We start from the raw sequence: 8,281 nt of genomic DNA, 5'->3' as shown, positions 1-8,281 counted from the left end.
TTTATACTTTTTCTATTTCAGAACTAATTGAAAATTTCTTTTGTAATATATAGATTTTTTTGTGTATGAATGTTCCATGAACACTATTGTAGGAATTCATTAGTAGGCTCTATATTATCATTATTTTTTCCCAATAATAGTGTATTTCTATTTCTCCTTATATTCTCTATATTTATGATTTGTGAATGTTAGGGCTTGTATAAGTCACACACTTTAGCATTATAAAACACTCTTGTTTGGTTTACATATTATTCAGTGTATTTGTATACATTATACTGATATTAAGACTGTGATCCATATTTTCTCATTTTCCTGATATAATTTTGCTTATCCATTTATTTTCAAATTCCTTGAAGAACTTCATTTAGGTATTTGTATTATACACCCTATAGGGTTAGGTTTTGCTTTGTGATCTAATATGAAAATATTTTATTTTTCCTTATAATTGGTGATTCAGATTCTGAAGTTCTTTATATTTATTCATATTCTCCTGAAGCTAAGCACAATATTTCTGAATCAGGACAGACTATTATTACTTATGACAATAAATACACAAGTTCCCCTTGCCTCAATCTGTCTTCTTCAAGTTTCCATTTTCTTTCCCTTATTTACTCTCATTTTTTGTTAGTCATATAATTTCTGCCTTTTCAAGGCATATAATCTAAATTTTGATCTGTCACTGTAATCCATACATCTATTTTTAATATTTTTAATTCTGCAGTTAAAAATATTCAACCCTTACCACTAATCCTTTTTGCTGTGATTTCCCCAAAAATCTCTTATTTGGCTATAAAGTCCATATACTCATTTTCTTTGTTTTTCTATTTAAGGGCTCAAAAGAAATACATCCTCTGAAGTCTTCCATATTAAAAAATACTTGTTTATAGACTCTTTACGTAGGGGGCAGCGTGGATGAATAAAAAATTCCTTAGATCACATTTCTTTTTCTTTAAGTTCTAATAGGTATTACTCTATTGTCTTCCATTTTATTTAATCTTTTCCATGGTCCTCTGTTTTTGAATGTTGCTGATATACAATTTGATGTTAATCTGAATTTTTAGTGAAAGATTTGGTCTTTCTGTGGATCTGCTCAAAGGATTCGTTCTTTATTATTAAGATCCAATATTTCAGTAAAATATAGCCTATGTTGACTTCTGGGTCAATGTTCCTGGTGTACGGTGTGCCTTTTAACTATAAAGATTTATGTAATTTATTCAGGAATATGTGCTTGAATTGTATCTTCATGTATTTTTTTCTATTCAAATATTTAGTTTACTTCTATGGGGGAGCCAATTAAGCATATTGTATATCTCTTTTGCCTTATCTACAACTATATTTTTTTCTCTCTCAATGTTTTTACCTCTCTTTTTTTATTCATTCATTTTGGTTGCTCTTGTAGTTTCTATCCACTGTATCCCTTGTTGTATTTTCCACAGCATCTTCTCTTTGATATGTTTCTTTCATTTTTTCTATATTGGCAAAGGTTGTGTTTTTGCTTTCTTTTTTTTCCCCCCTCCATTTATTTCTTTGCTTCTGCCTGTTCAATTTTTATTTTATTTTATTTTATTAGTTTCCCCTGTATATCCATTGTATGATTTTCCTTGATGGAGGTGATTCCCTCATACATATTCTTCTAATTCTCAGAAAAATGTTTGGTCAGAATTTTCATCTGTTCTATGGCAGCATTTTTCTTACCAAAACTTTAGGAAGTTTCCCTAATTTTTCACTTTTCATTTTTATAATGTCTTTGTATTTATGCTGTGCTAGCTTCCTTTTTATTGCTTCATGGAGTTAGTTGAATTTTCCTGGCCCAGCTTTTTACAGAATCCCTTCACTCCTGAATTTTTTTTACATCTATTCTCCAAGCATCCTTTTTAGTGTTGCCCATATGGCTTTCCATTGGTTATAATACCAATCACTCCAAATCTCACAGCTTTTGTTTGATGCAAGGGCTATAGGATTATATAATTTCAGAATGAGCCTATTACATCTAGAAAGTGCTTTTTGGCTTGCATTTTTGGAAATCTGCTGTTACTGAGCTGCCTCATTTTCACTTCCCTCTGTATGGTTGCTGCTGTATTTCATCCTATGTGATGTCTATGCAGATTTTAACTGATTTTGTAGTTCTTATGCTTTTTTTTAATTCACATTTTTGGTTTTATATCTGTTCAATTACTCTACTGACTATAAATTCCAAAATCTCAATGGCTAAACTAAATAAAAGTTTATTTTTATCTCAAATAGTCCAATGCTGGCATTTCTGTGTGGGAGGCCCTACTGAGCCACTCTCCTCCAATCAGTGATACAGGAACACAAGCTTTTTCCACATTATGGCTCCACTTTGTTAAATATGACTTCCAGTGTCACTTTGTGGGTAAGTCTCATCCTAGCCAACTGAAAAGTGAAAAGAGAGAGAAAAATATTAAAGGACAAAGCATGTGAAGGTTATATACAATTCTTATAGCATTTCATTGACTGGAGTCATATAGTCTTACCCTCATGCCAAGGAGACTGGCATATAGTCTAGCCCTAAGCTCCCTAAGATAAGAACATGAGTTTGATGATCAAAAAATTGTCTCTACCAGAGTAGGATACCGGGAGAGAAGTCACTTGGTGTTTTATGCTGCCATAGACATATTGAAAATTGTTTCTAAGGCTCTTTCTTACTTTAATATTCCAATATTGAACCTAAGAAATGGTAGGCATTTAGTAAATGTTTGATTAATTGATGACTAGCTGAATGACTAAATAGATAGCTGGTTGCTTCTCTTTGAAGGAGTAATGGATGAAAAAGTGGGTAAATGGATCAGAAATGACAGGTAGAGAAAGTAGGCAAATTGGCAAAACTATTTGTCTTATGCCGTAGCATATTCTTTTCTTAGTTTTCTTCTTTCTTGTTGTCTAGTGTTAAAGGATGAACGTGAGACTTCAGGTAAAGAGAAATATATAAAATAAAAGTTAAATTCTGTGGATTCTGTTCCAACTTTAATTTCACCATTACTCTGATTTTTTTCTATTTGTTTCTTATTCTGATTGAAACAGATTTCCACATGCAATATGATAAAGTTAATAGGAAACAGCTTCCAAATGCAGTATTTAGTTGGATTTAGGCAAGGCATTTTTGGAAGTATAAACATGAAATTGTCCATAAAATTGGTGATGAAATTTTAAAGGTATATAAAAAGTTCAAAGTATTTATTCTACTTTTATCTGGTTTGTAATGAGGAAATAAATAGGAATGTGAACCAGAAGCAGCTTGAAGAAGGCCCCTAAAATGCTCCAATATTAAACATTAATCCAGACTTTGGATAGATATTCTTTGAAATTTATAAATCTTCTTTTTGAGGTTTTTGACTATTTTTCAAGTGTGATAGGCAGAGTAATGGCCTCCGAAGGACATTCATCTTCTAATCCCCAGAACCTTTACATGGCAAAGGAGAATTAAGGCTGTAGATGAAATTAAAGTTGCTAATCAGCTGACCTTAAAATGGAGAGATTATCCTGGATTATCCAGATGGACCCAATGTAGTCAAAAAAGGTTTCTTAAATGTGAAGAGGGGGTAGGAATGTTAGTGTCAGAGTGATGTGAAGTGAGAAAGAGGAAAGGAGTTATGAGCCAAGGAAAATGGATAGCTTCTAGAAGCTGGAAAAGCCAAGAAAATGGATTGTCCCTTAGAAGCTCCAGAAAGGAATGCAGCTATGCATTTTTAGCTCGGCAGGAACCATTTTGGACTTCTGACGTCCCAGACTGTAATATAATACATTTGCGTTGTTTCAAGCTGTCAAATTTGCAGTACTTTGCTACAGCAGCAGCAGGAAACTAAGACACTCAGTAAACCAAAATGTTTCTAGGCTGTGAACGCCACATTTTTCCCAACTCATGCAGAATGGCATAGTTGATCAACATGAGACCAGTAGTTTGGAAGTCTAAGAGTATATAGTTGAGTGTCTGATTGGATTTGTTATTTTATTTGCCTTATTGGTCCTGACCAAATTATGTTACATTTCTGCCATAACTAGCAGCAGGTATTTTATGGGACCCTCTGAAAAAATCAGTTCATATGAGATACCAAGATAAATCTTGGCTAATAGCAAACCTGAATGGTCACATTGATGACGTAAAAGAGAAATTATTATGTTTTGAGTTTCATTGTAACTCCAATCTCTTAAAAATAATTTAGCATTTGTATAAAATAGGAATTTACATGTGTTTATTTTCCTCTTAATTTTTTTAAAACTCTTCCCCTCTCTGAAAATATACATTGCATTTTTATTAGGATAGAAAAGACAAATAAACTTGCCTAGTAAAAAATAAAAGAGTAGGTAGGTAGGAAAAAACATATTTGTGGACATTTTCAATAAAAATATTAAAAGAAAATACTCAGAATAAAATTATCTTTGTACCAGACATACATAAAAATGACTGTGACTTTTAGGTGTCTCTCTAAAGAAGTGAACTATTTTTCTCAGTAACTTAATCATGATCTAGATTTTTATATTTGAGTAGCCAAGTAGGAGAGTTGTTGATGGGAAACATAGAACGAGCTGAAACATCGCAGTGGTATAAATTATCTTTCTGATAATTTTGCTAATTAAATTGTTACAGAAAAGTTGCAAATCTATGTGTGCCCCATGGGAAGGTTTATTGCTTTTCTGAAATATTCCAACAAGAAACCAAACGATGAGCACTTACAAAACAATATAATGTGTAAGGCCCAAAGTTAGATTAGCCGAATTGTTTTGAAGAGGCGTCAGATAATTGATCAGGAAGTAAAACTGTGATTATAGAATAAAATCACAGTTGAATTGTAGCAAATAATTGCAAAAATAATTAAAGTCACAAATCCTCCCAGTAACAACGCGAAACAATTCTCTTTAGTGCCCCACAGGGATGGAACTTGCTAGCTTTGATTGGGATTAAACCTGGAGGTAAAAGAAAAGGAAAGTGTGGTCTGGAAGAAATCATATTGAGAACATATCATCCATAAGAAAAAAAAGTCCCTGAAAAGTGAATTTGAAAGTTATGTAATTTCCATTTCAAAGGATGCAATTTATTATTGTTCCTTTAATGACTTTTAAAGGAGTCAACGTAAGCTTAAGCTTTCATATATAGATAGATTTCCAGTTCTCAGTTTCTTTCTTTTTCTGCTATGGTAAAATAGAGCCAACTTGTTTCACATCTCTAACTGAAAGAATAGGAACTTAATTAAGGGGGAAAATTTGCTTCCAGAAGAATTATGGATATGATTCTTGTAAGCAAATGTTGACTCTGGAGGAGTAAAATAACTGTTCTTTTGCTGTGAGTGCTTATATAGCTCACATACAATGCATTGTAATATTCACTACTGGATGAAACCCTAGCAGCAGAATGAATGATCTCTGAAAATACATATTCCATCTTTAAAAATATCTAGTAATAATAATGCAACCTGAAACCCACAAACATATTGCTTATATTCCAGTTGGCCTTCATGTTAGCTACTCAATCTTTCTTTTGATGTATATGTTATGATCCAAGTGTAAATATCTACCCAATTTGTGATCTCTGAAGTTTCTTTGAGATTTAATAAATAGGATTGCCAAGCAAAGGAAATATCATAAAGAAAGCCTTAAAAGAAAAGATAATGAGGGGCGGAGTCAAGATGGCGGCGTAGGCAGACTCTGAACTCACCTCCTCCCGTGGACACAGCCAATTTACAACTACTCGTGGAAAAATTACCCCTGAGACAGAACTGAAAACTGGATAAGAGGAACTCCTGCAACAACGGACAATCCTAACTGGGGTAGAAGAGGCAGAGACTCCCTTCTGGAGAGGAAAAACGCCGCCTTCACAAGCCGCCAGCTTCACGGCCGCCGGGAGCAGCTCACAGGTACGCAGCCTCCCTGGAGGCGCGGGGCCCTGACCCGGGGAGCGCCCCCGCTGTGGGCATTTTGTGGACCCAGCACAATTGAGACCAGCAGCATAATATCTGACTTTGCCTGCTACTAAAGCATTGGGTAGCACCCCCAGAAAACCCGGTTCACAAAGAAACTAAAACTGGCTCTTAAAGGGCCCGCGCACAAACTCACCCGTTCCAGAAAGCATCCTAAAATCACCAGAAAGAAAGGTGCACAGTGCTTCGGTGACAAGAGACTCACCTAATAGGCCCTGAGTGCATCTCGGTGAGGGGTGAGACCTCTCCAGGGACTGGGACATTGGCGGCGGCCATTGTTGTGGCCTGGTGTGAGCATGCTGACACGCCATTGGAGTTCTCCCTGAGACCTGCTAGCCCAGGGTCTGCTCCACCCGCTAGAGCACCGATTTAATCCAGCTCAGCCAGGGCAGGCAGCCCACCCTAGAGACTAGCCCCACCCAACAACAAGCCCTCAGGCAATGTGTGGGCCTGCATAGATTGGTGACTGGATTCTCTGCAGCCTGGCAACTGAGCTGACTTGAGCGGGGCAGGGTGTGCACAAGGAGCGGGTGGAGAGTGTGGGGAGGTGGCAGAGTGTGTGGGGCTCCCGACGTGGAGAGACTGGGTCCACTTGGGGAGGTCGGGGCGCTCACACGGGGCAGGACTGTGTTGACTGTGTGTGTGGACCTGTGGGCGGCAGGGCTTCTCAGCCACAGAAGACTTGTACTTCTCAAAGACCCACATAGGAGGTTTGCTCCACCTTCCAAAACCTGAAACAATTGGGTGCTCCTGTGCCTGAGGCAAGCCCCACCCAGCTGCAATCCTCAGAGAGCTGACAAGAGACCTAATAGGCTAGAGGCTTACAGCAATTGTAAGGCCCTGAGCCTAACAACCTGCCACGGTGGGGGCCTACTCACTTAAAAGAAATACTGCAACACAAATGTGGTATTAGAACTTGCAGCCAACTGTGCTGGGGCTCCCCACACCTGATAAAGAGACTGAAGGGCCCACAACAACTACAAGCAGCTGAGCATTACAACAGCTGGCCAGGAGCATAACTCAGCCTCCCTGGGCACCTACAGGGAGAGCAAACAGGCCACAGCAGAAGGATACACGTAGCCCACATAGGGGTCACCCCTGGAACATTGAGAACTGAGGGAAGCACACTGGAAGCCTCCTAAGCCATCACTTACATAAGGTCACCTATCCAAGAGCAGGAGACGTAGCTGACCTACCTAATACGTGAGACACAAGCACAGGGAAAGAGGCAAAATGAAGAGGCAAAAGAATACATTCCAAGTAAGGGAACAGGACAAAACCCCAGAAAAGGAACTTAGTGAAACAGAAATGAGCAACCTACCCTGACAGAGAGTTCAAACTAAGAGTGTTAAGGATGCTCACTGATCTGGGGAGAAGAATAGATGGACTCAGTGAGAATGTCAACAAAGAAATGGAAGATATAAAAAGAACCAATCAGAAATGAAGAATACAATACTGGAAATGAAAAACTCATTAGAGGGACTCAAAAGCAGAGTAGAGGATACAGAAGAACGGATCTGTGAGCTGGAAGAAAGACTAGAAGAAATTACCCAAGGTGAACAGGTAAAAGAGAAAAGAATTAAAAAGAGTGAGGACAGTCTAAGGGACCTCTGGGACAACATCAAGCGCACTAACATCCGTGTTATAGGTGTCCCGGAAGGAGAAGAACGAGACAAGGGGGCAGAGAATCTATTTCAAGAAATAATAGATGAAAACTTCCCTAACCTAAGGAAGGAAACAGACATCCAGGCACAGGAGGCACAGAGAGCCCCAAACAAGATAAACCCAAAGAGGCCCACACCAAGACACATCATAATCAAAATGTCCAGAATTAAAGATAAAGAGAGAATCCTAAAAGCCGCAAGAGAATGTCAAGTTACATACAAAGGAAACCCCATAAGGCTATCAGCTGACTTCTCAGCAGAAACCTTACAGGCTAGAAGAGAATGGCATGATATATTTAAAGTGATAAAAGGAAAAAACTTACAGCCAAGAATACTCTACCCAGCAAGGTTATCGTTCAAAATGGAAGGAGAGATCAAAATTTTCCCAGATAAGCAAAAATTAAAGGAGTTTGTCACCAAGAAACCAGTGTTACAAGAAATGTTAAAGGGACTGATTTAAGGGGAAAAGAGAAGACCACAAATAGGAAAAATTATCTATTTCCACGATTAGAACGTAATGGATACAAATGCACAAAAAGAGGTTGGATATGATATCAAAAACATAAAAGGAGGGAGGAGGGTAGTTAAAGAGTACAGCTTTCAGACACAGGTCAAACTAAAGAGACCATCAATTCTGTATAGAAGAAGTAAGGAACAGAGAAGGACTACTAAAACACTGAGGAA

The 8,281-nt window shown here is 37.5% G+C and overlaps 1 long non-coding RNA gene across 1 annotated transcript; it reads right to left on the bottom strand.

Annotated features, from left to right (window-relative positions):
• Positions 1-2,209: 2,209 nt before the first annotated feature.
• On the bottom strand, positions 2,210-6,257 carry LOC147917203 (uncharacterized). Its single transcript, XR_015552071.1, has 2 exons — positions 6,139-6,257; positions 2,210-2,394 (listed from the first exon to the last, which is right to left on the bottom strand). It is a non-coding gene; the product is annotated as an uncharacterized LOC147917203 (long non-coding RNA).
• Positions 6,258-8,281: the final 2,024 nt, after the last annotated feature.

This window comes from Ceratotherium simum, chromosome 4, assembly GCF_057802395.1.
Source record: "Ceratotherium simum simum isolate JZ-2026a chromosome 4, ASM5780239v1, whole genome shotgun sequence".
Lineage (NCBI taxonomy): Eukaryota > Metazoa > Chordata > Mammalia > Perissodactyla > Rhinocerotidae > Ceratotherium > Ceratotherium simum.
This window is presented reverse-complemented; position numbering and strand designations above follow the sequence as displayed.